Below are 27,001 nucleotides of genomic sequence, written 5' to 3' on the forward strand. Positions count from 1 at the left end.
AGAGAATGCCAGGCTATTGTCTGCCCCAGTTAGAGAGCCTGGCTTGGCTTTCTTTCTAAACAAACCCTGGCCTTTGGAAACTTTCCTGCAGAGAGTTTTCATTTGCCTCCGCTTTGTGCCTCCATATAAATATGCTTGAACAATTTTTCTCCCATATTTCTTAACTTGACTATTTTGAAATGTTCAATCTAACCTTCCCATATACTTGTATACAGAGAAGGCTCATGTCACTCATTTGACAAATATTGAGTGTCTACTGAATGCCAGGCACTGTGCTAGCTACCTTGAGCAGTAGGTAAACAAGATCAACAAAGTTTTTAACTCAAAGATCTTGAAATCCAGTGTGAGGAGACCAGAAATAGTGAAGCAAATACATAAATGGACAAAATAATTAGGTCGTAAAACAATGTTAGGAGAGATATAAGCAAGGTTATGAGATACCAAATATCCAGCAAAAGCAACTTTAGGTAGAAGGCCAGGGAAGACCTCTTTGAGAGGGTAACATTTGAGCTGAGAGACAAGAGGGAGCAAAGAGCTGAAGTCATAAAATTATATGTTCCCTAGTAGCCTAGTGGTTAGGAACAAAAAATTACATGTAGAGAGACAACACATGGAACAGCCCTGAGGTGGAAAATAGCTTTGTGTGTCTGACCAAGAGCAAGACAGCTAAAGTTCCAGGAGGATAATGAGCAAAGGAAAAAGATGGTATAAGATAAAGTTGGAAAGGTATGGGGACTCCAAATCATCTGAAACCGTGTAGCAATGATATACATTATTTTATTCAATCCTTCCACAAACTTGTTAAGTACAGTTGTCCCTTGGTATCCCTGGGGGACTGGTTCTAGTAACACCACCCCCTACCCTGGCAAATACCAAAATCCAACAATGCTAAAGTCCCTTATATTAAATAATGTAGTACTGCATATAACTTATGCAAATCTTCCTCTATGCTTTAAATCTCTAGATTATTTATAATGCCTAGTACAATGCAAATGCTATGGAAATACTTGTTATGCTGTATTGTTTTTAATTTGTGTATTTTATTATTTCCCAAATATTTTCAATCTGTGGTTGGTTAAATACATGGATATGGAATTCATGGATACACAGGGCCAATTGTATTAATACATCTTTCTTTCAATGAAGAAACAGAGGTGTAGGGAATTTAATGTAATGGTGAATTTTCTCCAAAGACCAAGAAGACCTGGCCTTTGCAGAACTACTATTAACCTACAAAAATTTCCAAATTGACATACTTTAAATAAAATTTTTCCCCCAGGCTCTTGGATTGATTGGGCCTAGAAAAACCTCAACATTTATTGAAATGTATGAATTTTTGCAAAGTCTTTCAAAAGAGCCACCTTTAGAACAGTGACCTAAGGATAAGGTTATATGATTAACTTCTACCTAAAGGTAGTAGCTGAAAACAGTTAATTCAAGTTGGGATAAAGGAAGAAGGTGCCATTGAGCCTTGTCTTTGTGTAGTAGCAGGCAAGTACTTTGGGGGTGACCTAGGAATATGTGGACACTTTGTGCTCTGTGGGAGTGCTTTTGTGGGTCCTTCAGAGTTCTCCTGTAGGGACCTTTCCTAGTCCCAGAGATGCACTCTTCACCTGCTCTCTCATTATTTCTTTGTTAAGGGAAAGGTCCTCTCACTCACCTCTGTACTGATGATTTTAAAAAACTGCTTAGCCTCAGTATCCCACCCATTTCTAGTTCCATGTCTCCTACTCCCTTCCACAGTGATTCTCTAAACATTTTTGTTGGCAACATACTTTGACATAACTTAAAACATACACGAAGGGATTAAAAGTTCAATACTGATTTAAAAATTTTTGTAAATTGAAAAAAGAAATTTACCCAATTATTACACCACTCACCGATTTCCCTTAAGCTTTATGTCACTATGTGAGTAGAAATATTCACTGCCCTGACCTTTCTTGCTTCTGTTGTTGAATGAGCTGAACTAAGTAGGATACAATAAAGTCAGGGTTTTTTTTCATCCACTGCTGCCCTCAAGCCATTCTGCCAGATCTCTATTCTCTGTACTCTCAGACCAATTCAATAGCTTTTCTAGCCATATCTGACTAATAACAGAATAGAATCATTTCAAATATTAAAAATAAATCTACAACGACATCCAATCTCTCCTACAATGTTAGGTTCCTCTCTGTCTTAGTATGCCATGACCCAAGAATTCTATAGATTAGCAGTTAAGAAATTGATAAAGCCCACTTCTTCACTGCTGCAACATACTATTCTCCTCTCCCTCAATATGTTACTCTTGGTAACACCAGGTTGGGACAGGGAAATGAAGAGGCAAAGGGGAAAAAGGGTTCATCCATGAAGAGTGCTATTGCTATCCAGTTCTGGTGTGCTCTGAGGATATTTTGTGCTCTATGGGAGTGCTTTTGTGGGTCCTTTAGAGTTCTGCTGGGACCTTTCCTAGCCCCATAGATGCACTGTTAACCTACTCTCTCTCATTATTTCCCTCTCAGCTCCTGATCCAATGGTACGTTCTGTAGTCTCATTTCTTTGCTGCCTTTTGGCAAGTCCTGAGATATGTCCAGCTTCTCTCTTAGAATATGAGGTTCTTCTCAGCCATTGCCTTTAATCACAATTACAAGATAGACATCGCTTGACATCTTATTACACTTACATACTTATGAGGAAAAGATTTCTTGAATCCCAGTTAAGCCCCCCATTTTTACATAAAGATTATACCTCTTACCTCATCTTTCCCTCATTCACTGGCTACCTGCTGTCTATCACATGATAGGCACTCTTGTTTTGACACTTCCTCTAACAGACATAATCATATGGGCCTCTGTTAGAGCTAAGTAAATTTTACACATTAATCAAGGTCTGGTGGCACACCCTTCGAAATTTTGATGCCTTCCTGCCCTCCTGTGTATTTCCACTTGGATATCTCTTATCATTTCAAAATTAATATTCTCAAACAACATTTTTCTCTTCAAAATGGCTCCTTGTCAATAGGTAAGATATTCTTCCAGGCATTTATGATCCAAAACTTAGGGTCAACTTTTTGAGCCTTTTGCTATCTGCCAAGCCCAGTTGGTCATCACCCCCTTTCATACTTCTGGGGCTCTTCTCCTTTAGGCCTCACATTACCTTACTCTGAAGAGCTGCAGTAATCTTTTAACTGGAGCCCCAGAATATGGGCTTTTCTTTTCTAAGCTAGGCTGAATATGCTGTATGACACTTAAATCCTTCTTTCATAGTGATGTTCTAATTTTACTGCTCAAAAGCCTCTCTGTTTCCCTACTGATGCCTGACAAAATTTCTACACTAATATCTGACCATCTCTTAACACTTCAACCTTTTCTCCTGCTTTTCCATATCATGCAAGTGATATTATAAACTAGGCCATTGTTCTATGAATATATATTTTGAGGTGATCATTTTGATTCTGGGACATTTTGCTGTAAACATTGAACCATTGAGCTGTCAGTTTTTGCTGTTGCCTGGATGCCCAATTATCTTTCCTCCCTCAGTGAGCTTCACCTCATCTTGACCTCAACACATCCATGACCCTTCAGGGTGGGGTGAAGATTGGGGAGAGGGAAAGGAAGGGCTGAGGTACTGGGAGAAATCAGACTCTGAGATAGAAGAGTCCAAAGACAGGGTAAGGAGCAGGAATAAGGTGAAACTTAGGGATGGGAAGAGGAAGAGGAATGTATATAACATTTTGTGCTTGAAAAATGTTTCACATTTGACTTAGATGTAAAAATGTCTGCACTAAATTTTGTTCTTTCCCTCCTGGACACATGAAGTTTATGATACTTCTAAGCCTTTGCTGTTCCTTGAGTGCCCTCTACTCATATTCAGGTCCACAAATATTTACTGATTGTCTCCCCTACTATCCTGCCCTAGTTGTTAGAGTGATAGAGGTGAGTGAAACATGAGGGAAAGTCCTTCCCTGAAGGATCTCACAGGCTAGGGGGTAGACAGGTCAGCTATTAAGTTTAATATGAAAAATGCTTCAAGTTGTTGTGGGAGCACCACAGTGACACAGCCATGCTGGTGGCTGATTTCATAGGTTACTCATTTTTGCCTAAACATTCCCTCCTCCCGGCAGAAAGGTCAGATAGAATTTTCTTGCCTATGCTGTGAAGAGGTGCAGGTTAGGCCTTGGGACATCTCCAGAAGAGTTTAGATTCTCCAGTGCAAACTGCAAAGAAAGTAAGTAGATTTAAGGTAAACAGAATAATAAGTTACATTACCTAGAATCACAATACCTATACTATATACACTTGGCCTCACAATTTTTTTTCTACAGTGCCAGTTTTCACATTTGTAACTATGACACCCTATTGGGGGAAATTAAGGCAGAATGGGTAAATGATCTGCCTCATGGTTTCAGGCAAAGTGAACCGCCTAGCTAAGTTTATAAAACTTAAACAGTCTCTTGCAAGCTTTGGCTTTAATGCCTTCCTAGCTATGAGCTTTCTTTATTTAAGACCTGTCAATACTGCCTATGATTTTGCTCAGTTGTAAATTTCCTGCCACACCTTATTTCATCATTACATATGACTGGTGAATGTTGTTCTTGTCATACTTAAATTGCCTTAAGTTTACACTTAATTTATACTCAAATACAAAGATACATGTATCACACTAGGGCATAGGCAGCAAACTGTTCAGACTCATGGAGTTGTATACAACCTTTCACTTGGATAGTATAGCAAGGTTTATAAAACACTTTCTCACATGAATTAACTCATTGACTTCTCAATGAGGTAGATATTGGTATAGAGATGTGGGTCAGGGAGCTAAAACGAAGATTCCAGATGTTTATGCTACTTGTTTATGTTGATAAATAATTGTTTCTAAATTCGTAGCTTTGGGCCAGGTGCAGTGGCTCACGCCTATAATCCTAGCACTTTGGGAGGCTTAGGTGGGCGGACTGGATTGCCTGAGCTCAGGAGTTTGAGACCAGCCTGGGCAACATGGTGAAACCCGTTTCTACTAAAAACACAAAAATTAGCCAGGCATGGTGGCACGTGCCTGTAGTCCCAGCTACTCAGCAGGCTGAGACAAGAGAATAGCTTGGACCCAGGAAGTGAAGGCTGCAGTGAGCTGAGATTGCACCACTTCACTCCAGCCTGGCAACAGAGCAAGATTCCATCTTAAAAAAATAATAATTTTTTAAAATTCATAGCTTTAAGCAGTCTATCTCAAATTCCATTCGGTTTACAAGTAAAGTAGACCCTGCTGCTATTGCCCTACTCTCTAGGGAGAAATTAATGGAGCTCATTCTATTTTCTCACTGGATAAACTTCTCAAATCCAGGTACAATATGGGAGAGTGACAGATCCTTGCTCTGAAAAGTTGCTTGGTAACCAGTGACTGAGCATAAATATATTTTAATAGTTAAGGTAAAGAATGTCTATGTGGGAGTTTGTCATTTCTGCTTCATAAAATTCAAACGTTTACATGTAATTTATTTCCCCAAATATAGCAGAAGCTCTTAGGGACAGAGATTTTTGTCTTATAGTGCTCAGCCAGTCAGTGAATGCCTATTGATTGATTGATAGCATCAATTTTTGAATTATATTTATCCCTTTTCACAATGTGCTAACTGCAGTACAAAATGAATTCCCTATTTGGGGTCAGGTGCTTGACTATAAAAAGACAAGAAGTCAAAACCAAGTAGAGAAAAAGAATGAGTGTATTAAAATTTAGAAAGACCAGGCTCTTATCCAAAAGTCCTCAACCCAAAGTAATTTTGTTTATAACTTGATTTTTCCATTAAAGGAACAACTGTTTTAGTTTACTTGGATTGATTCAGTAGTTAACATGCTTAAATTGTAGAGTATGGGTGGCCTTTTTGTTTTGTTAATGCCAGATGTAATTTTGTAATAAAACTATTTTTGTTTATTTAAAAACCACATGCAAATTGTGAAATAGGAATTCTACCCTCTTTGTTCTTCTTTTTTCTCATTTCCTTCAAATACATCTAAAATTATCCTCTTGCAAATCAATGGATTTGTGACTTTTAGCCATCATCCATAAGGAAGCAACAAGAATTTGTGGCCCAGATTTGTAAATATTCCCATGGATCAGATTATGGTGGCCATCTCTATTTTGGATACAGGAACTGTTTCTTATTTGTCTACAGGCCCTAGAGCACATAGCATAGAGAAGGTATATAAATAGTGCTTGAAAGAAAAGTATATATGGAAAGAGTAGAGAGGAAAGGCCAGAGCTTTTATCTAATAGCGTGTCTAATATAGGTGGCTATCTCCACTGTAGCAACAGAAAGATTTTTAAGGGAAAGAGAAAAACTCTGCAAGACATCCATGAAACAAGTCATTGTGCCCAACTCTCATCATTTATGCAACACCTTCTGTGCAATTCTATACTCCTTATATCATTGTTAACATTTGTAATCTTAGTTTTTTATTAACTTCTTTTCTCTAAAAATATTTACAAAGGAAGCAAAAGGAATTCTGATACAAATCAGAACAGCAGTTGCCCACAAAAGATGGAGATTGACCAGGACTTTCTGGGGAGATGAAAATGTTCTAAATCTCAATGTGGTAAATATACTTGTTAAAACTCATTGAATTACATGCCTAAGAATTCGGCAGATTAAATAATTTAATTTTTTTCTGCAATTAAAATATATTTAAGGTAAATAAATAGATCAAGTAACTAAACATACTCACAATTAAAGCAAATAGTGTTGTTAAATTCTAGATACTACTCCTTATAGAAGGCTGTAAACCTGATACTTGCTTTCTCTTTTTAAAACAAATAGTAAGCAATTAAAAAAGAATAAAGACATATTAGTAGCTCTACATCTTCCTCTTCCCTTTCCTCTATTTAGACAATATATTAGTATCCTGCCTTCCATTGTCAACAGCCCTGTGTGAGGCCGGAAAAGGTAGGCTGCCCAGATAAGGAAGGCAGACCTGTGCAGAGGAGGCTAATCTGAACACAAGGCAAGTCCACTTGCAAGGGGTGTGGTGGCCCAGCACTATCAGAAGATTAGCCACACCCAGGGAGATTGAGCAGATAATAAATATATTGTGAATAATGAGAACAAGGTTTTTCACTATTGGAAAGGGAGTGACAATTAAAGAAAAGATAAAACAATAATAAACCCAGCCAATAATGGATTAAAATTGAAGGTACTAGAGTGAGCTATTAGTTTTAGTTATAGAGGTACATAGACATAAATATAAATGTATGTGGTTCCTAGCTATCTGCTGAAACAGCCTAAGAGTAATAGTACTCCAGTAGTAATTATCACCTAATGCTCATATCTTCATTTGAAATACTGAAATGAACAAAGACTCCTTGAAGAAATGACTGAATCCAAGGCTGAGGCTGAGAATGTGATGAGCCTGGAACACCTTTCATAATAGAAAGAAAGGAAATACTCAAAGAATGCGGACATATTAAAAGAACAGAGAAGTAAGCTTGAAGGAACTGGCTCCCAGTGGCCAAAGTATAATTGAAACATTAAAATATTGCTAAAAGCACAAATTATAACCCACTGAATAATCTAGTACCCCAATGATATATATACATACATACATACATAAATGGATAGACCAAGTGCAGTGGTGGTTCATGCCTGTAATTCCGGCACTTTGGGAGGCTGAGGAAGGAGTGTAGCTTGAGTCCAGAAGTTCGAGACCAGCCTGGGCAACATAGTGAGACTCCGTTCTCTACAAAAAATTAAATAACTAGCCGAGCACGGTGGCATGTACCTGTAGTCCCTGCTACTCGGAAGGCTGAGGTGAGAAGATTGCTTGAGTCCAGGAGGCTGAGGCGACAATAAGCCATGATTGCACCACTGTACTCCAGTCTGAGTGATCGGGTAAGACCCTGTCTTAAAATAATAATAAGAAATTCAATAAATTGGCAGAAGAGTAAGCTCTTCCTTACAGCAGAAAGCTTCCAATAAATGTGGAAGGAATATTGTTTTATAAACTCGCCATTTGGCAATAATCATAATAATAATTAACCCAAGCAAGAAACTTCAAGAAATACTAAAACTAGTAGGTCAAAATGAGGTAAAGAAAGAGATTTTTACATAGTCTCAAAGTATCTCCATTCAAAACATTTGTTAATTACAAAAGGAACAAGAAGTAGAGAAACCTGGTTTCTTAATCTTCAGTGATTTTAACAAACACCATCAGTAATGGGACACACAGATATCATGTGCAATCTCATAGGATGGTAATGAAAATAAAATAGTAAGTGTGACAGTCAGACCAAACTTCATAACCTGGGTCTAGTTATGAGGAACCACTGGCAAACTCAAATTGAAGGATATGTTGAAACACAACTGGCCAATCTTCAAAAATGCTAAAGTATTGGCGCAAGAAGAGGACACTGTATAAATTCTGCTTAGAGATGTTAGGAAAGGCTTACTAAAGGAGATAACTTAGATATGGTCTTGCAAAATGAAGCAGTTGTCACATAACTTAGAGAGGAAGTCATTCTAGGCACAGGAGACAGCATTTTCAAAGGTGTGGAATTCTGGGTACTATAGTGAGTTGGGTGCCTAGAAAGCATAGAAAGATGGTAGCTGCAGCCAGGGAGATAGGCTGGGGCCAAATTATGAAGGATCACTTTCCTCTGTGTTTTGCACAGTAAAATGAGTACACAGAAATTCAGTGGTTAATCCTGGAGGAATTGGAAAAGACATTAGAGTTGATGGGTTAGTCTAGGTCCTCTGAGAAGCAGATGCCAAGTCAGGATTGAATACAGAAGGAGTTTATTAGGAGAAATGCATGATGAAAGAAAATATGGTAGGAGCTGGAGAGGGCTGGAAGAGCCATGAGATTGTAATGTAAGTCTGACTCCAAGTGAAGATGAGAGGTAAAGATGGTTGGGTCGTATGTTCAGCAAAACCATTCATGAATCCTTCAGCCAAAGTAAATGACAGTAGTCCCCTTCTCTCCCAAGAATCGGGCTGCCTTACTATTCCTACCTCACTTTACCATTGGTAGGAACTACCCCTTGGTAGGCATGGCCTCAGTGGCAACACAAGACTGGACTTCAAAGTGCGCAGCAGGTACCCTTGGTCCATTATGCTCCCTGTAACAGAAGGGAAACAAAGCACATTCTCATTACCACCACATCTTTTAGAAGAAGAGGTGAAGGAAATTCCAGGGAAACATGTGAAGGAGTTTCAATGCAAGTATTTGGTATTTCACCTTTGTCCTTATTTAAGTATCAATTTCCTCTTAGTTACAAGAGTCACAGACATTTTTGAGCTGAGCCATGACTACATTTGTCAATCTGTGGTTAGTAAACATGGACATCTAATCTGGGAGAGTCTACCATTTTGCTTCACCTTAATGTGGTTAGTCTTCTGTTTTTAGTCTTTGGTGCACCTGTGGAGGCTAACCTCAATAATACACCATTCTCTTTTCCCTGGAGTTACTTGATGTATTATGGAACACAAGTGGTTGTACATGAAACACATGCTGGTTAGTAACTATATATGCCTTAAATAAAAATAGGAAAATAAATTTGACTTCTATTTAGTAGGAAGACACATTTCTTCTTAAACATTGTTTTTGTTGTAGAGAAAAGTATTTTTGAGTTTGAAAAGGTTGGGAACAATTGAAATCAACAAATTTTCTTGCGATTCTGATGAAGTTGGAAAGACTATAAATCCATAACAAAATTTCAAGTTGCCTTAGCTTATTCTTAATTGCAAATTTTCTAAACCCCATTAAAGAAAGGAAATGGTCTTTCTAGACTCATTTTACCAGGTTTGGAGTATCTTCCTTCTTTATCAAGTGCCTAATAAGTCCTCCAAATTGCATAAGAAACACCTATAAAAATGACTCATTGCATTTTTGGTGAGTAATGCAATTAACACTGTAATATTGTAGCCACATTTTAAAAAATCTTATTTACATTTATTAACTGCTAGCATTGGGAACTTTTTTAAACTCTGAGAAACAGATTCAAGATGCCCAGTGTAGATTCAAAAAAACTTAACAATGTGCCCTTTCCTCAAAGGATAATGTGCCTGTTTCAAATGATGCCATTTAAAAACACAACAGAGCATTTAATTGGGTAAAAAACTGGTGCCTAAACTTCAGAATATATTTTCATTCAGTGGCAAGAAAATTGTTATTCCAAAAATGAGATGCATACAGGAGGTAGCTTAACTGAGGAATCATGCTAAAGATGTGTCTTTAAAATAGTTGCTGCATATGAGTGATAGCTTTAACATTTGGTCTTCAAGACTACTCTGTTAAATGCTCTACTATACCTGAATAGTGCAGCAATATTTTTTGTGTGATGAAGGTGAAGAATTTCTATGTTTTGGAAAATAATAATTTAATAGCTTTCATTATAAATGTCATTCCTGGCCTCATATATGCTGTGATTACTTGTTCCTGGTCAGGAATGCATTCATTTACTCAGAATAGACACCATCTTTTAATTCTGATCTGAAAAGCAATCCTGGTGTGGTCAGCCTGAAGCAATTTTTAAAGGATGTTGCTATGAGTTTGCTTGATTTTGGATGTAGGTACAAAGGTCTGTTTTGGTCATTTTATTTTAAAGGCTGTCTTGTAGGTGCACCAAATCCACTGGTCCTTTAGAGAAAAGGAATGAAAAGATGCAGCTTCTTCATAGGTAAGGGTTGCTGCATTGCAGTTCAGAGAACACAGATTCCATCTTATTCCATGCGTGATGCAGCAAAGTATTATACTCCTTTTTCTTCAAGCTAGAATTGTATTTCACAAAATAATACATATGACTATCCTGAGTTAGAAAAGATAAACTAGGCAAGGTGCGGTGGATCACACCTGTAATCCCAGCACTTTGGGATACAGAGGCGGGTGGATCAGCTGAGGTCAGAAGTTCAAGACCAGCTTGGCTAACATGGTGAAACCCCGTCTCTACGAAAAATACAAAAAATTAGCTGGGCGTGGTGGCGCATACCTGTAGTCCCAGCTACTTTGGAGGCTGTCACAAGAAACGCTTGAACCTGGGAGGTGGAGGTTGCAGTAGGCCGAGATCGCGTCATTGCACTCCAGCCTGGGTGCCAGAGTGGAACGCTGTCTCAACGATAACAACGACAACAACAAAAAAAGAAAAGATAAACTATTCATTTATTGCCAGATACTTATGGTGGGGGAGTGGAATTATTTTTAAAAGGTGAAAAGTGGATTATTTCTTTAAGAAAGCCAGAGATATCTGTAGTGATTGAGTTCTTAAAATGTAGTCCAAATTGAGATGTGCTGTAAGTGTAAAATAAACACTGGATATTGAACTCTTGAACAAAAAAGAATATAAAACATTCCATTTTTATATTGATTACATGGTAAAAAAAACCTTGAATATATCAAACAGACTATATTATTAAAATTGATTTCACCTGTTTCATTTTACTTTTCTCAATGTGGCTTCTCAAACATGTATAATTACAATGTGGCCAAAATTTGTGGCTTGCATTATATTTGTATTAGACAGCACTAGTCTAGAATATTCAATCTATTCAAATCCTCAGACATCACTTCATCTCTTCCATTCTTTGTGCCCAGCACAAAATTTCTGTGAGGGTCCAGCTTAGCTTTGCAGGGACACTGGCCATGTTAATTGATGACAAAATTGAGATTCTCTAAGACAGTGTGTGGAGCTTGAAGCACCCAGGTATGAAAGAACCAGATGAGGTTCAAAGGCAGAAATCTCAGCCTCTACCCTTTGACATATCACTGGGTCACATGTGGGAAATGTGACTTGAATTGAGAGAAGTTTCTCTAGTACAGGAATTATTGGACTGGAGCCCATGATAGAACTGAAGAGCTTTCATAAACCTCTTGATATTATAAACAAAATTAGTGTGCATGTGCTGTTGTCATTAGTGAGCCTGTACTTTTAATTAGATTTTTCAAAGGTTCATGAACCATGGCTTCAAAAATATTAAGAATACTAATTCCAGGAAGATATGGCTCATTCAGACAGGTTATTATCTCATAATTACTGTTATGTAGTCATCCATGTCTCTCAATATTAGTATTCTTAATAATGTGGATATGTGCATTCATATGTCATGGAGACCTAAATGGTGCTTGGTCATCCTACAGAGAGAATTTTGAGAAAACTACATCATGGAAGTCAAAGTGCATGGCGATTGGTGAACAAGAATAACAAAAAGTAAGGGTGAGACAAGTAGACTATCAATGACATTACAAGAAAAGGCCACCTGGTTGAATTATGTCCCAGGAAATTAAGCTATTGATGATTCAGCAAAAAAACTCTTGTAGTTCTCACCTTAAACGAATGTTATAAACCCAGTTCTTTTTGGAAGAAAACTTCATTCATTTCTTTATTTCTTTGGGCTGTCATAGTACTTACCTTCTATTACAGAATTTTCCCTGTTTATCTACTACCTTTACAAAATTGACATATCTGTCTCACCCTATACTAAACAGCGGTCTTCAAGAACAAGAAGCATTTTTTTTTACTGTTGCCCCCAGTGCCTTGCAAATAGACACTCCATAGATGTTGAGTAAAACAATAAATGGTTGTTGCCTGATTTCTATACATTTAAAAATAAAAGACAATCTATGAACAAATACAACTTTAAATATTAGAATTTATTTGGAAGGCTAAATAAAAGGCTAGAGCTGTATAGAGTTTTAGTCAAACCGACTAGATTTAGCATTTGATCCTGTTCAATGCTCAAAAATTGAACTGATCTGAAGAAACACTGCACACAGGACTGCAGCTGGGATACACTTTTCCCAGGCCCAAACAGTGCTGAGTCATTCACCACAACTCGTTTGTGAGTGAAGGAAACAAACTTTTAAGTTAGAGAAATATAAGCAGTCATAGATCTGGGAGTCATCAGGAAATGTTTGCTACTTTAAAGAACTGACTGAAAGTTAAACAGGTTAATGTGACATTTCAAAGGGATTTTGAAATTCAATAGCTTTCTCTAGAAGTTGATGTTTATTTTCTGGTTGTAAGGCAAATGTTGAATTTCTTCTAAGGAACAAAGATAGATTCTAGAATAACTAGATAGGTTCAATGTTCACTATAAGTTTTTGTTTTTTTTTTCTTCTCCCTGACCTTCCCTACCCCATGAAAAAATATTATCTATGTATATATACAATGGGAAACGAAAAAACATCTGGCCGGCATTTAAACATGGTTTTCTTCATCATCAAAGGGGTTTGTATGAAAACAATAATTTTGCAGTTAGAAGTACAATGTCATCCAAAAGAGAAAAGCAGAATCATAAAGAATATACATAAATTCAGGAAGAGGACGTATTCTCTTTTTCTTAGCAATCAGCACTGTGTAGGAATGTAAGATGTTTGCAATGATTAAGTGAAAGTTGTGTGAGTCAAACAATCTCTTTCAAAAGCACATTATCAAATGTTGGTTAGTAAGGCTAATGACAAAGATATGTCACAGAACATACTGTATTACAGACTAGGATGTGAATTGTACAACTGTGCATACAAAACAATTTCACAAAGCTTTATTAAGATACTGAAAAATCCCATTTAGGTGAATCAGTTATCAAGTAAAGGTGAAGAACATAGTTTAACTTAATATTCAGATGAAAGAAGCCTTAAAAGTCATCTATTCTAAACCTGTTATTGATTTGGTTATAAATAAAAGAAATCCAACCCGAACTGATTCCATTTTTTAAAACAGGGGAAAGGACAGAGGAATTTCGTGACTTATAAAATCCAAGAATGGGGCCAGGTGTGGTGGCTCATGCCTGTAGTTATAAGACTTTGGGAGGCCAAGGTGGGAGGATCACTTGAGCCCAGGAATTTAAGACCAGGCTGGGCAACATAGAGAAACCCTGTCCCTACAAAAAAAAAAAAAAAAAAAAAAAAAAAAAAAAAAAAAAAAAAAAAAAAAACAATTAGCCCAGCCTGGTGCCACACACCTATGGTCCCAGCTACTCGGGAGGCTGAGATGGGAGGACCACTTGAACCTGGGAGGTTAAGGCTGAGTGAACCATGATCACATCCGTACATTCCAGCGTGGGTGATAGAGCGAAACCCTGTATCACAAAAAAAATATAAAAATAAACATAAAAAAATAGAATCCAAGAATGGGTGCACAACTAAATCATGGGAAGGGCATAGATACACCTGGGCTTCTGGAACAACTGGGATGAAGAATGTGAATGCTCCCAGAAAGAGCTCTCCAACTCCTGTCTTTTTATTTTCCTTCTGCAAGTTGTCACTCTTTTTCACATGGTGAAAATGTGGCCCTGAGAGTTTTAAGTTTTACACCTTTCAGACATTGAAGTGGGCCCAAGAAATCCCCTTTTCTCATGAATGTTTTTTAAAAATAGGAAAGATCTAGATTGGGTCAGTCACCTGTAGCCAGAATTAGCCTAGTTTACATCATAGTCTACCCCTGGGCCAATTAACTGTGATAGAAATGGAACAAGAAATTTGAGGTGATGGTGTGGTGATAGAGGGTGGTCATGGAATGACATGGAAGACTGCAAAATGGCCACACAGAGAAGAGTCCACTCCAAAAGTGGAGAGTACACTGACATGTCCAACACAAACTCCATCATTTTACAGGTAAGTAGAGATATGTTGTTCTAGCCTATCTGACAAACTAGTACAACTATAACTAAAACAAAAAAGATACTACTTTGTGCATACCCTATTTAACTCTTGTATATATAAATATAGGTGTTAACATGCTCATTTTTCTGATGAGTAAACTGAGGTTTAGAGATAAATTTATATGCAAGATGGTTCCAAAATCTGTGCTCTTTCAAAATAATATTGAAACTAGACTGCTTTTGTAAAATGGATATATGTTCATTACAAACATTTTAAAACAGAAAAAATTTTCAAAGACTGATTAAAAATACCAAATCCCTCCACCTAGAATTAAACATCATTAATAAAGAATATCTTTCATGTATCACTAAGGACAGAAGAGTAAATAGAACAGCAAATTTTTTTTAATTATACTTTAAGTTTTGAGATACACGTGTAGAACGTGCAGGTCACAGAGGTATACACGTGCCATGGTGGTTTGTTGCATCCATTACCGAGTCATCTACAATAGGTATTTCTCCTAATGCTATCCCTCCCCTAGCCTCCCAACCTCCAACAGGCCCTGATGTGTGATGTTCCCCTCCCTGTGTCCATGTATTCTCACTGTTCAACTCCTACTTATGAGTGAGAACATGTGGTGTTTGGTTTTCTGTTCCTGTGTTAGTTTGCTGAGAATGATGGTTTCTAGCTTCATCCATGTTCCTGCAAAGGACATGAACTCATACTTTTTATGACTGCATAGTATTCCATGGTGTATATGTGCCACATTTTCTTTATCCAATCTATTAATGATGGGCATTTGGGGCCGGGCACGGTGGCTCACGCTTGTAATCCCAGCACTTTGGGAGGCCGAGGCGGGCGGATCACGAGGTCAGGAGATCGAGACCACAGTGAAACCCCGTCTCTACTAAAAATACAAAAAATTAGCTGGGCGTGGTGGCGGGCGCCTGTAGTCCCAGCTACTCGGAGAGGCTGAGGCAGGAGAATGGCGTGAACCTGGGAGGCGGAGCTTGCAGTGAGCCGAGACTGCGCCACTGCACTCCAGCCTGGGCAACAGAGCGAGACTCCGTCTCAAAAAAAAAAAAAAAAAAAGATGGGCATTTGGGTTGGTTTTAAGTCTTTGCTATTGTGAATAGTGCTGCAATAAACATACATGTGCATGTGCCTTTATAGTAGAATGACTTATAATCCTTTGGGTATACAACTAGTGACAGGATTGCTGGGTCAAATGGTATTTCTGGTTCTAGATCCTTGAGGAATCGCAACACTGTCTTCCACAATAGTTGAACTAATTTACATTCCCCCCAATGCTGTAAAAGTGTTCCTATTTCTCCACATCCTCTCCAGATCTGTTGTTTCCTGATTTTTTAATGATCACCATTCCAGCTGGTGTGAGACGGTATCTCATTGTGGTCTTGATTGGCATTTCTCTAATGACCAGTGATGATGAGGTTTTTTTTTAGTATGTTTGTTGGCCACATAAACATCTTCTTTTGAGAAGTGTCTGTTCATATCTTTGCCCATTTTTTGATGGGGTTGTTTCTTTTTACTGTTTTTTTTTTTATTATTATACTTTAGGTTGTAGGGTACATGTGCACAATGTGCAGGTTTGTTACATATGTATCCAGGTGCCGTGTTGGTTTGCTGCACCCATTAACTCCTCATTTAGCATTAGGTATATCTCCTAATGCTGTCCCTCCCCCCTCCCCCCAACCCACAACAGTCCCTGGAGTGTGATGTTCCCCTTCCTCTGTCCATGAGTTCTCATTGTTCAATTCCCACCTATGAGTGAGAACATGCAGTGTTTGGTTTTTTGTCCTTGCGATAGTTGACTGAGAATGATGGTTTCCACTTTCATCCAAGTCCCTACAAAGGACATGAACTCATCATTTTTTATGGCTGCATAGTATTCCATGGTGTATACCTGACAAATTTTCTTAATCCAGTCTATCGTTGTTGGACATTTGGGTTGGTTCCAAGTCTTTGCTATTGTAAATAGTGCCACAATAAACATACGTGTGCATGTGTCTTTATAGCAGCATGATTTATAGTCCTTTGGGTATATACCCAGTAATGGGATGCCTGGGTCAATGGTATTTCTAGTTCTAGATCCCTGAGGAATCGCCACACTAACTTCCAAAACGGTCGAACTAGTTTACAATCCCACCAACAGTGCAAAAGTGTTCCTATTTCTCCATATTCTCTCCAGCACCTGTTGTTTCCTGACTTTTTAATGATCGCCATTCTAACTGGTGGGAGATGGTATCTCATTGTGGTTTGATTTGCATTTCTCTGATGGCCAGTGATGATGAGCATTTTTTCGTGTGTTTTTTGGCTGCATAAATGTCTTCTTTTGAGAAGTGTCTGTTCATGTCCTTTGCCCACTTTTTGATGGGGTTGTTCGTTTTTCTTCTAAATTTGATTGAGTTCATTGTAGATTCTGGATATTAGCCCTTTGTCAGATGAGTAGGTTGCAAAAATTTTCTCCCATTCTGTGGGTTGCCTGTTCACTCTGACGGTAGTTTCTTTTGCTGTGCAGAAGTTCTTTAGTTTAATTAGATCCCATTTGTCAATTTTGGCTTTTGTTGCCATTGCTTTTGGTGTTTTAGACATGAAGTCCTTGCCCACGCCTATGTCCTGAATGGTATTGCCTAGGCTTTCTTCTAGGGTTTTTATGGTTTTAGGTCTAACATGTAAGTCTTTAATCCATCTTGAATTAATTTTTGTATAAGGTGTAAGGAAGGGATCCAGTTTCAGCTTTCTATATATGGCTAGCCAGTTTTCCCAGCACCATTTATTAAATAGGGAATCCTTTCCCCATGTCTTGTTTTTGTCAGGTTTGTCAAAGATCAGATAGTTGTAGATAGGCGGCATCATTTCTGAGGGCTCTGTTCTGTTCCATTGATCTATGTCTCTGTTGTGGTACCAGTACCATGCTGTTTTGGTTACTGTAGCCTTGTAGTATAGTTTGAAGTCAGGTAGCGTGATGCCTCCAGCTTTGTTCTTTTGGCTTAGGATTGGCTTGGCTATGCGGGCTCTTTTTTGGTTCCATATGAACTTTAAAGTAGTTTTTTCCAATTCTGTGAAGAAAGTCATTGGTAGCTTGATGGGGATGGCATTGAATCTATAAATTACCTTGGGCAATATGGCCATTTTCACGATATTGATTCTTCCAACCCATGAGCATGGAATGTTCTTCCATTTGTTTGTATCCTCTTTTATTTCATTGAGCAGTGGTTTGTAGTTCTCCTTGAAGAGGTCCTTCACATCCCTTGTAAGTTGGATTCCTAGGTATTTTATTCTCTTTGAAGCAATTGTGAATGGGAGTTCACTCATGATTTAGCTCTCTATTTGTCTGTGATTGGTGTACAAGAATGCTTGTGATTTTTGTACATTGATTTTGTATCCTGAGACTTTGCTGAAGTTGCTAATCAGCTTAAGGAGATTTTGGGCTGAGACAATGGGGTTTTCTAGATATATAATCATGTCATCTGCAAACAGGGACAATTTGACTTCCTCTTTTCCTAATTGAATACCCTTTATTTCCTTCTCCTGCCTGATTGCCCTGGCCAGAACTTCCAGCACTATGTTGAATAGGAGTGGTCAGAGAGGGCATCCCTGTCTTGTGCCAGTTTTCAAAGGGAATGCTTCCAGTTTTTGCCCATTCAGTATGATATTGGCTGTGGGTTTGTTGTAGATAGCTTTTATTATTTTGAGATACGTCCCATCAATACCTAATTTATTGAGAGTTTTTAGCATGAAGGGTTGTTGAATTTTGTCAAAGGCCTTTTCTGCATCTATTGAGATAATCATGTGGTTTTTGTCTTTGGTTCTGTTTATATGCTGGATTACATTTATTGATTTGCATATGTTGAACCAGCCTTTTATCCCAGGGATGAAGCCCACTTGATCATGGTGGATAAGCTTTTTGATGTGCTGCTGGATTCGGTTTGCCAGTATTTTATTGAGGATTTTTGCATCAATGTTCATCAAGGATATTGGTCTGAAATTCTCTTTTTTGGTTATGTCTCTGCCAGCCTTTGGTATCAGGATGATGCTGGCCTCATAAAATGTGTTAGGGAGGATTCCCTCTTTTTCTATTGATTGGAATAGTTTCAGAAGGAATGGTACCAGTTCCTCCTTGTACCTCTGGTAGAATTCGGCTGTGAATCCATCAGGTCCTGCACTCTTTTTGGTTGGTAAGATATTGATTATTGCCACAATTTTAGAGCCTGTTATTGGTCTATTCAGAGATTCAACTTCTTCCTGGTTTAGTCTTGGGAGGGTGTATTTGTCGAGGAATTTATCCATTTCTTCTAGATTTTCTAGTTTATTTGCGTAAAGGTGTTTGTAGTATTCTCTGATGGTAGATTGTATTTCTGTGGGATCGGTGGTGATATCCCCTTTTTCATTTTTTATTGCATCTATTTGATTCTTCTCTCTTTTCTTCTTTATTAGTCTTGCTAGCGGTCTTTCTTCTAAATTTGTTTAAGTTCCTTGAAGATTCTGGATATTAGCCCTTTGCCAGATGGATAGATTGCAAAACTTTTCTCTCATTCTGTAGGTTGCCTGTTCACTCTGATGATAGTTTCTTTTAGAATGGCAAAAATTTTTATAGAGGGGGCACATTGGACTATGTAGCTTATTGATTAATACAAGCATAACATTTAATTTGAATTTAACTGAAATTAGAGAGTAATGGATTGCTGAATCTAGATTTTTAGTACAAAAATGCCTTGTCACCAAAATTATAAAATGTACAAAAATATTGGAATCATTTTTAAAATGATTTTTTAAAAATGATTCCAACATTTTGACAGAATTGAATCCTTGCTTCTTAAAAACAAATTAGTGTACATATACTTCTCTATCTCCTGACCCTTCAGCTTCACAATTTAAGTGAGCTGTTAGTTGTATATTTTCAAGCCTTGTGTATTTTGTTTTGTAACCGTAATTCTCATGATTGTTTACTCTTAGTTCTATATTTACATGGATTCCGAGCTTATCACAGTTCCTTTTACCAGACAACTTCTCCCTTACTGATTTTTTGTTTTTTGCATCTTGATTTGCTGGATTTTATCATCAAATAATTCCCCTTTCCCCCCTGCTTTCTCCTCCTCATGGCTCATGTGACTTATATTCCTTGAGAATGCCTCTTTCCTTCCAACTCACAGGACTTTTTTTTCTTTGACTTTGATTTCCAGCAGGTTTTACTATGCTGTTCCTAGAAAGTCTGGGAGCTTCTTGGATCTGTAGTTTGATGTCTTTCATCAGTTTTAGGAAATTCTGTCACTTTCTCTCCAAATATGGCTTCTGCTACATTGTTGCTGTTGATTTTGGTCATCTCTCTTTTTGGGAGGCCAGTTACACCTGAGTTAGACTTCTCATTGTAACTCTTATGTCTTTTGTACAGTTTTTTTTTTTTTTTGCATTTTCTTTATGTCTCATTATGCTTTACTCTAGATATATCCTTCTGAAATATCTTTCAGCTGATGATTTTTAGTTGTGTCTAATCTGCTCTTAAACCAATCCATGCAGTTCTTAAAGTTGAGTACTATACTTCTCAGTTCTAGAATTTTTATCTTTTATAGTTTTCAGCTTTTTAATTTCCCTGAACATATTTACAGCATTGTGTGTGAATCCCTCATGGGTATCTTTTTTATTATACGTATTCTTCACCTTTTAAAAATCACATCACATTTCTTCATGACTGTTCATTTTTTGATTTAGTGATAGACATTAAATATGAATAATTACAGAAATTATTTTAGAACTAGAACTTTTTCCCCAAAAGAAGATTTTAAATAGCTTTTGAAAGGCACTTAGGGACTCTAGTGTCTAGGATCAATTTAATCCAACTTCAAGGGCTAAGATGATTGAAAACTGAGCTCCAATTCCTTCAAGGTCTAGTTTGGTTTCAAATTTTCATGTACTTCCCAAAAGACTATCAAAAGTTCCTCTTAGTTTCTCAGCTGCCTTTTCTGAAACACACAGTTGGCAGCTACAAATGCTGATCTAACCTCTACGTTTTTTCCTGCTCCAAGATCTTTTTCATTCCTTATTAGCTCTCTGATGCTTCACCTAGACTTCTCATAAAAAATATTTTGTCCAGGGTTTCTAGCTGTTTTAAGTGGGATGGTTAACCCGAATTATCTTGTCATTACCAAAGCTGAAGTCCTGGTTTTTAATTTGAAGTCAATTTTAACACCTTGATTCTTGCTGGTTTAATACGTACACTATAATAAAAAGTTTCTTTTATTTAAATCTAGGAAGACTCCAAACTCTGTTTCTTTCATTATGGTTTTGATATCTCTCATCCACTCTGTGGATGATCATGGAGGGATTTCACAGTATTACCCTCATTACATGCACATTCCTAGGACTAACTACCTTGTAAACAATTCACATGATTCATCGTATAGCTATGGAATACAGAGAAGATGATTCTGTGAAAGAATCAGTGTTAGAGAGACAAACTGATTTTGGAGGATGCAATGGAAAAAAATATTTTATGGAAGGATAAACACTATCAAATCTTGTAGAGATCAAGTAGCTAAAGATTGTGATTAGGGTGTTGGGCCTGGTAACTAAAAACCAACATTAACTATTAAGAGAACATTTCTATAAAAAATACCCTAGAATAAATTTAAAAATTGATGAGGAGTTGGAGGCAGTGTAGATTCTTTAAGAAATCAAGTTATGAAAGAAAACAGAAAATAGGTGGTATTTTGGTAAGAAAAAGAGTCAAGGGCTTGCTTTTAGCATGGGGCCCTTTTAAAAATATTTGCAGACTGAGGGAAAGAGACCAGCAAAGAAAGGCTTAAAGGCTGCAGGTGCAAGTAAAATTGACTGAACCAAGTCTTGGTGACGACAGGAAAAAAAAAAAAAGAAGCAAAGATAAGCTTTCTGCTGAAACACAGGTGTACAAAGTAGGGATAAAGGAAGAGATTTATAAATGCCCAGATGAAAGTTAAGGGGGTGGGAATTAGAGGAATCCAGTTCTGATAACATCTATTTCTGGGTCTGTAAAAGGAAAGATCAGCTCTAAGTGTAAGTACAGGCATTGAGACATGTGTCATTAGGCGATATCATTGTGTCAACAGTGTACTTACATAAACCTAGACAGTATAGTCTTCTACACACCTAGGCTAAATGGTATATAGCCTACACAAACCTGTATGGCATGTTACTGCATTGATAATGTAGGCAATTGTAATACAATCGTATTTGTGTATCTAAACATATTAAAGATATAGTAAAAATACTAAAAATACTGTATAAAAGGTTAAAAAAAGGTACACTTACTATCAATAGTGCTTGTATGACTGGAAGTTGCTCTGAGACAGTGAGTTGTGAATGTTAAGCCCTAGGACATTACTATACACTACTGTAGACTTTATAAACACTGTATACTTAGGTCACACTAAATATATAAAAAATATTTTTCTGGCTGGGTGTGGTGACTTGCACCTATAGTCCTAGCACTTTGGGAGGCTGAGGTGGGAGGACTGCTTGATTGTTGATTAGGGTATTGGGCCTGGTAACTGCTTTACATGCATGTCTCAGTCCATTTTTATTTCTACAAAAATTTTATTTCTATAAAACTCAGGAGTTCAAGACTGCAACAAGCTATGATCCCACCATTGCACTCCAGCCTGGGCATCACAGCAAGACTGTCTCTTAAAAAAAATTAAAATTAAAACATAAAAAATTTTATTTCTTCAATAATAAACTACTTTAGCTTAAAGTAAGTTTTTTACCTTATAAACTTGTTAACTTTCTTACTCTTTTATAATAACAGAGCTTAAAACACAAACATGCTGTACGAAAACATTTTCTTTATATCCTTTTTCTATATTTTTTTGTATTAATTTTTAAATTTACTTTTAAAACTTCTTAGTTAAAAACTAAGCCGCAAATGCACACATTAGCCTAGACGTACATAGGGTCAGGAAGATCAATATTACTATCTTCTACCTCTGTATCTTGTCCCCCTGGAAGGTGTTCGGTTCTATGTACATAGAACTGTCATCTCCTATGGTAACAATGCCTTCTTCTGGAATACCTCTTGAAGGACCTGCCTGAGGTTGTTTAACAGTAATGTTTTTAAAAAAATAAGTACAAGGAGTACACTCTAAAATAATGATAAAATATAGTAAATACATAAAAAAGAAACATAGCCATTTGTCACCAAGTATTATATATTGTACTGACTGGCAGTGCAGGTTAACAGCAGCGTCATCACAAACATGTGACTATTACGTTGCCCTGTGATGTTACAATGGTTAAGATGTCACAAGGTGATAGGAATTTTTCAGCTCCATTATAATTTCATGGGGCCACCATTGTATATGTAGTCCATTGTTGATTAAAATGTTAAGTGGTGCATGAGTGTAGTCCACCTATCTTTCACCAGTTATTTTCCCTTTAAGACCTGCAACACACTTCTATTGGTCCTTTTTATTGGCCTCTTCTCACTGGCTTTAGAGTGCAGAATTAGAAAACTCTTTCATAGTCCTGCAACAGTCTTCCATCTAATATCTCACAAATTACTCATTTCCTTTTCCCTCTCAATATGTATTTTGGAGAATCTGACTATAAAGACTCTGTAGGTTGGCCACTTACAGATATGAAAGTGTAGGAGGACAAATACTTTATCTTACCTAAACGAATGCCAAATAACTTCAGCAGTTGGTTCCTCTTATCCCATCTTTTCCTATAAATGGAAACTCCACAAGAGCAATGACTGTGTTTTCTATACCCTGTCAAGGTGTAGCAAATACTTGGAATGTTTAATAAATAATAAATGGGAGTGAAATTCCCAAATAATAAAACAGACTATAACCCTATCAACTGCTGCTAGTGATGCAGATGCTGCACTTAAAACTACAAAGGGGGAAAAAAAAAGACATCTTTAACCATAAATGTAAGTTAGATTTTGGTAAATCTTTTCCAGCAAAATAATAGCACTATGTACTCACTGAGTGTTTACTATACGTCCAGAATTGTGCTAACTGCTTTACATGCATGTCTCAGTCCATTTTTATTTCTATAAAGAATACCCAAGGCTGGGTAATTTATAAAGAAAAGAGGTTTATTTCGCTTACGGTTTTCTAGGCCATACAAGAAGCATGGCACCATCAGCTGCTGGTGAGGGCTTCAGGTTGGATCCTCTTATGGTCAAAGGCAAAGGGGAGCTGGTGTGTAATCACAAGGCAAGACCGGAAGCGAGAGAGAAGAGGGAGGAACCAGGCTCTTTTTAACAACCAGCTCTCTGGGAATTGACATAGCAAAAACAATTGTTACTATGAGGACAGCATTAAGCCATTCATGAAGGACTCTCCCCCATGACCCGGACATCATTTATAAGGTACCACCTCTAACACTGGAGGTTAAATTTCAACATGAGATTTGGAGGGGTCAAATAAACCATCTCCAAAATACAGCAGTGCATTAACTCATTTCATTCTCATAACTTTCAGTTCATAAACATTTATCTTCTATTTGATTCACAGCAACATGAGAAAGTACCAATAATATTCACATCTTAAAATGAAACAAATGAGAATTCAAGAGATTAAATAGGATGTCCAAGTTCACACATTCAGCTATTATATGCAGACCCGGAATTCAAACCCTTTGTTTTCTGAGTCCCCAACCAATAGCATTATTCACAATACTATACGGTCTTCTCCTCAACTTAGCACCTATAAGACTTGAATAATAATACTTTCCTTGTGAAATTATGAGGAATCCTATCATTTGACGGCTTAATAATACAAATCTTCACCTGTGCAAGGCAGAGAAGTATTATTGGTCAAAGCATAAAGATGGGGTTTAACGAACAGAAATAATTATTCAAGAATCAGAAGTGGAGCATGTCCTCTTGTTTGATTTCAGCTTTGTATTCTAACATTTGAGGAATGATATATTTAATAGGACAACAGATAATAGTAGAAAACTTGTTCAGTATTTAAAGTAACATTACCAAAGACACAATCTCCTGCTGTGCATATTGAAATATTAAATTTTCTTTACTTTATTGCCTAATAATTTGGGCAGATTATAAGAGAAGGATGTGAGGTGGTCAAAAAGTCAGTGAAAGGCATTATAAATTATGACCATTGTATGTTGTACAATTCTTCATTTTAAATGTTTTTAAAATTTTATGCTGTAACTAGACTTTAAAAAAATAATTTATATGTAAGCTTTCTCTTAGCATTCCTGCAGATCATCCTATGTTACCAAACATTAGTTGGAGATAGTAGCTATAAACAGATAAAATTTGAGAAAATAATATAAAAATAGCTGTGTTTGTTATACAACCCAGCCTCTTTAGAATATAGGGTTGATTTTTACAAACCATGCTTCAATCAACATCAAACATATGGCATTGTGGTTATGAGAAAAATATATCTTTGATCAGAGTTTCAAATTTATATTTATCAAGCACCTCACAAAATTCTCTTTATGTTTAAATGCTTATCCCTGTTTATTATAGAACGCTGCTACACAAAAATATCAATTAGAATACTGAAGCAATTATGAAAACTAAATAGAAAAATAATTGCAGTAAAATAAATTTTACAAAATTTTAACCAGAAGCAATTTTTAATTTAGTTTTTAATCTATTAAAAAGATTCTAATATGTAAGGCTTAGTTTGTCATGGTATGTGCCAAAATTACCTAATATTTCTCTTTCCAGAGATAAACTGAAACACAATTAATGTCACCTCAAATTTACATACCAATGTGAACAGAGAAGGAGAAGGGATGGTATCTAAAAAGAGGGAGAGTGGTGAAAAAGGTACTTTTTTACTTCTTCCTAAATAGTTAGCTTCTAATATATGCTTGAGTAAATATATACATATATTTTTCTCTTTTTTTAGCCATTAAGTCCCATTAAGAACTGTCTCATACTTTCTGAATGACAGATTTCAAATGAAAGTAAAATTAGTTTTTAAAAGTCTGCAGTACAGATTCATTATCTCTACTTCTTAAAAACAAAAATTAGAAACACAAATTTTAAAAACCTCTGGTATGTAATACTCTGCAAGGACTTAAGAAAATATGATTTTCAAATATTTGCAAGTGAATTTTAAGAAATATTAGTTCATTTAGGCATACCGTATTCTCTTATAAACTACTGCTTGTAGCACAACAAATAGTTTACTACAATGAATTTAAGCACAAATAATATACCATATACTACATGAAATAGAAAAGACATATAATTAGTGTCTTTCAAGAACACCCCTACAAACTTTAAAGAATATAGTAATATACAATTTTAAAAATAAAATAAAAATAGGGATATTATCTAAAAATTGTAGTTATTAAATTTTATTTATTAAGTAATGAACTAAAGACTGTTAAGAACTGATGTACTACACAATGACATTGATACTATGTTAAAATGATTCATAGAAGGCAGTCAAGACAGAGATTCAGAAACATTTTATTAGAAAAGTAATGCACATTCATAGTAACATTAGCTTTTATTTCTGTGTACTGTATGAACTTCCCAAAACCATTCTCCAAAGCTAACCATTTAAAACTCATTCATATATTTTATTATGCATCCTACAACAAAGACTAAGAAGCAGGCAAGAATTACTATAAAATACAGTCTAATTACAGAAAAGTTAATTTATTTTTACATGAAAATATTTTGAAACCAATTTTGTGTTTATTGAAGAATTTTTCTCATGCATATTATCCAAGATTTTTTTCTGTCAGAGTATTAGCTTCCTAGGATTGCTATAACAAATTACCACGAACTGGGTACCTTAAAACAGCAGAAATACATTCTCACTGTTCCGGATGCTAGAACTGCAAAACCATGTTAGCAGGGTTGGCAACTACTGGAACTCTGAGGGAGAATCTATTCCACGCTTTTTTCCTATCTTCTGAGGGGTTCCCACAATGTATCACTCCAATCTCTGCCTCCAGCTTCATGTGGCATTCTCCCGTGTCTCTATCTTCTCTTTCTTTTTTTTTTTTTTTTTTTTTTTTTGCCAGAGTCTCGTTCTGTTGCTCAGACTGGAGTGCAGTGGTGTGATCTCGCAACCTCCACCTCCCAGGTTCAACTGATTCTTGTGCCTCAAACTCCTGGGTAGCTGAGATTACAGGCACCACGCCTGGCTAATTTTATTTTTAGTAGAGATGGGTTTTCGCCATGTTGGCCAGGCTGGTCTTGAACTCCTGAGCCTCAAGCAATTTGCCTGGCTTGGCCTCCCACAGTGCTGGGATGACAGGCGTGAGCCACCATGCCCGCTCTATCTTCTCTTATAAGGAACACCAGTCATGTTGGATTAAGGGCCTGCCCTGCTCCAGTGTGACCTCATCTTAGCTACTTACAACCACAATCACAGTATTTCCAAATAAGGTCACATTCTGAGGCTCCAGGAAGTACATGAATTTTGGAGAAGACACTGTTCAACCCA

At 36.8% G+C, this 27,001-nt stretch overlaps 1 long non-coding RNA gene across 1 annotated transcript; it reads right to left on the minus strand.

Annotated features, from left to right (window-relative positions):
• Positions 1 to 323: 323 nt before the first annotated feature.
• On the minus strand, positions 324 to 24,829 carry LOC134736995 (uncharacterized). Its single transcript, XR_010121508.1, has 5 exons — positions 23,663 to 24,829; positions 10,948 to 11,063; positions 8,972 to 9,078; positions 7,743 to 7,864; positions 324 to 4,192 (listed from the first exon to the last, which is right to left on the minus strand). It is a non-coding gene; the product is annotated as an uncharacterized lncRNA (long non-coding RNA).
• Between the last annotated feature and the right edge of the window lie 2,172 nt (positions 24,830 to 27,001).

This window comes from Symphalangus syndactylus, chromosome 6 (assembly GCF_028878055.3).
Source record: "Symphalangus syndactylus isolate Jambi chromosome 6, NHGRI_mSymSyn1-v2.1_pri, whole genome shotgun sequence".
Classification (NCBI taxonomy): Eukaryota; Metazoa; Chordata; class Mammalia; order Primates; family Hylobatidae; genus Symphalangus; species Symphalangus syndactylus.